The following is a 3,975-nucleotide window of genomic DNA, read 5'->3' on the forward strand; positions in this document are numbered from 1 at the left end:
AAGGGAACATGCCCAGGCTCCAGGATCCTCACCCACAGACAGCTGATTTCGGTGGAATGCCAATGCATCAGGTTCTTACTCCTGCATGTTTTCCTTCCCTCCCCTCCTTCTGTGATGAATGCTGTCTCTGAGACAGGCAGCTGCAGAGGGAGATGCAATTTTTCTTAGCTTGCCAGCCATCAATCTCCTGAACAATACCCTGCTAATGAAATGGCAATGTTATCACACGCCTGTCACCAGCAGTAGTGGGGCGGCCGCTCCAAACTCAGACCAGACAGAGGAAGAGCGAGGAGAGCTCTGGAGTTTGTCTTCAGGGTGTGATTCCTCCTGAAGGCTTTTGACAAACTGGGCATCTTTCAGTGCAGAACTGAGAGCCCCCAAGTGAGGTTTGCTGGCCACCTCCTCCCACTTTGCAAGGACAGAAGTGTCCACACATGGTCAGCCACTGTCCTGCAGGACCATGCTGAGTTTTCATCTGAATTCTCCATGTGGGCACCTGTGGTGATCCAAGGAGCCTGTTCCTCCTGTCTCCTTTGGGAACTGGCATCACCAAGTGGGCAAGAAAGTCCTTGATGCTTCTTCCTTTGAAAATCAAGAGGTTTTTAAGTGGATAGACTCTTCCCTGACCTATTCCTATTCCACCTCCTGCTTTTCCCCTCTTGGAGCCCTTCAGATCAGACAGCAGACAGCTCATTGAGTGGCATTTTGTCCCTGAGGCCCTTCTGCCCATGATTTCAGTGAATCCCAAGGCACAAAGCACGATGACAAGGCTTTCTGCTTTGCGTGGTTGGTTTTTGCGCTGAGAGATTCGCTGCAGGCTGCTGAGGTGATGGGAACACACCTGGAACTTGCAGGAGGCGTTGATCAAAGCAGAGGTGTTACCTGGGCTGTGTGTCATGGGGCAGGCTCTCCTTGAATGGTGAAGGGCTTCCACTTAAAATAAAACCCCTGGATGTGTGAACAGATGGTAGCAGCTACTTGGAGGGAATGAGAGATGAGGGGAAGTTAACAGAGGGACAATCTTTCTAAAATTTAACGCTGCCTCCAGACAGGAAAGGTGAGCTACCCTGCAGGTCTCACCCTGCTTTGGGTTATGCTGAGAAAACGCCTGTGGTTTCTGTGCAGGATCAGCAGGAGAAAGCCCAGCTCGTTCCCAGCTTACCCACAGCCAGGTGAGGCACTGGGAGGCTGAGGAAAACCTGAGCCCTCCTCTTTCTGCGGCTGATCCCTGCTCAGCATCCTGCAGCAACATCCTCCTGCTGCCTGGATGAACGCTGGGGAGGTGGGTGACACCTCCAAACTGCGAGAAGTGCCAGAAATAAGGTGTTTGGAGCACTTCCTTCTGTGTCTGGAACAAGTGAAGCTGAGGGTGCCAGGAGGTGAAGAAGTTGATAAACTTGTGCAAATCTCAGTGCATCCAAGGTCACTGAGGTTCCCTGGATTTCTCCAACAGGTGGATGCAGCCTGTTTGTTTCATCCTTTAGAAATCACAGTTTACATTGTAGGTCCTGGCTTGAAAAATTGTTCTTTTTTAGTAATAATTGTCACTGAACACTGAAAAACAACCATGAGAAATGACCAGAATATAACCTTTTGAGAGTGCTGTAAAAAATTTTGTTGTTTATTCACTTCAGTTAAAAAAAAAAGAAAAATCAAAGAGAAGAGTTAGAAATCTAAATCTCTGCGAGGAGAGAAAAATGCAATTTACTTTTTAAAGCTCTTTCTGATTTTAAAGTGATATACGGAAAAATATAAATGGTTCTAGAAAACTTCACCAAATAATAGAGAGAAGAGAAAATAACTGCAGTGAAGGGCAGTATATTGAGGGTCATATCTGCCTCCATCTCCCGTAAAACAATATTTGCTGCAACAAAACAGGGGTATTTTAGTTATTTATTGTCGTGTCAGCTACGAAATATTAAGGAAGTAAAAAAATTTTAATTTATCCTGGATGAAGTCTGGTGGCCGTGAGATTGCCCAGAGCATCAGACTTGAATGCTCAAGCAAGGAGGGATGAGGAGAGCAGGAAAAGCCTCTGCATAGGGAAGTGGGACTGGTTCCTTTCCTTGAGTTGAAGCTGGTGCAAATAAAAAAGGTGAAAAGTCAGACAGCACCTGCTGGGAGAGGCCTGGGCTCCCTCAGGCCCCATCACACCACAGGCAGACCATAATAAGCAAGATTGAAGTGCCAGAAATCCACCACCTTTTAGAAATGGAGCGGTGTCAGCTCTTCCTCAGCCCAGCCTGTGCACTGAGGGTTCAGAGCCTTTTACAACCCAGCCCACGAATCATCTTGTCCCTTTTATGTCTCCTCTTCACACAGCTGGTATTTGTCATTAGCACATTTTATTAGTCTTTGTTCCCCACCCCCAGTGAAAAAAAAAATCTTAATAAAATGCCAGAACACATACTGAGCAGAAGAACAAATTGTTAATGCAGTCATTAAACAAATACACCTTTCCTCAGGTCTTTGGATGGAAATTAATTACCCTGCTGGAGCTGAAACCTGGATGTGTGCTTTGACTGACAGCTGGGGGCTGTGCCTGGAGCCTTTTCTAGAGGCTGAAATGACAACTGGCCCCTTTTTCAGCCACAAGGAAGGTGATGGCAGGATCCTGAAGGACTCTGAGACAACGGATCACAGGAGTTGGGTTCGCTGTCCAAGGGCAGCAGCAAGAGCTTGCTAAGCCCCACGAGCAACCTGTGGGATTTCTCATTGGATGGGGGCAAAATCCTGGGTCTGAGTCTTCTCTGAGCTGAATCTTCTGCCATAATTAACATCAGTTTCCTCTTCCTGCCTCCCACTGCTCATGGGAGGGCAGGATTCCACTTTATCCTGGAAATGAAACACCCTTAGTCCCAACCAGGTGCATCATCCCATGAGAAAAGAGAGCCCCACAGGGCCAGAGGTGCCTGCTGCCACCAGCTGGGTGGCCTGGGGACACTTGCAGGACGTGTAATTGCTCTGTCCCATGACCTGGGTGCATTACTAGTCCAGGAGCATGAGATAATGAACCTTTTAGCTGGGAGTAAAGAGAGAGAAAGAAAGAGGATGAATGAGCTGGGCAAGAGAGAATGGCTGAGGATTCAGTTAGTTAATAAAGGGATTGCAGAAAGCAAGGTGAAGAGACAGTGGTAATTTTATGCACTGCCAGTCAGGCCCATTTGTCCTGGGAGCAGCTCCAATTTCTCTCTGAGCTGTTCTTTTTTCTTTAGAAATGGAGCTGTGAAAGAGGAAGGGAAAAAACCCTCCCTGATTAAAATCAGCACCCAAAGTGACAAGGAAAAAAGCCATTTTAATCTCCACATCCATAGATGGATCTTCTCCCAAAGAAGTGAAACAAAAGGGAACTTAGAAAATTGGCCAGTCTTACACAGCACAGGCTGAAATCATCCAGACTCTGATGGCAGTCTTGTCATATCCCAGCCCTAACCACAAAACAAAGCCAAATTTCATTTTTACAACTATTAATTCCCACTCATACACGAATCTCTCTGCTCCGCCCTCATCCACTCCCCATTCATTCATGACCATTTAAGAGTAAACCTCCCTCAAACCCCTAATTAGCGCTGCAATTTCGATGTTTTAGCTCTACAACTGGTTCAAATCTCCCTCTTGTTATTAAATATTCCTACTCATGCATCATAACTCCTAACCCTTGAGCTGAGGCCAAACACAGAACTGGGTATCTGCTGCTTTTAAACTCAGCTTTTAATCAGATACTTGAGTGAGATCTACTTGTCCCATAGAACTTTAATTTCTGATGAAAAGAAAGTTGTTTGGGGAAGACAGCAGGGAAGTGCATTCCTGTGTTTAAAACCAGTATGGATTATCCCTTGCAGTCAATGGGAACTTGTGAAAAGGATGGTTTTATTTCAAGACCACAGCATGGGGACATAAGCAGGAAAGTGTGAGTGTTAAATTCTGCCTGAGTTGTCCTTGGATGGGACATCAGGATCTTTGCACCAGTTCTCT

The sequence above is a fragment of the Geospiza fortis genome, unplaced genomic scaffold, assembly GCF_000277835.1.
Source record: "Geospiza fortis unplaced genomic scaffold, GeoFor_1.0 scaffold110, whole genome shotgun sequence".
Taxonomy (NCBI): Eukaryota; Metazoa; Chordata; class Aves; order Passeriformes; family Thraupidae; genus Geospiza; species Geospiza fortis.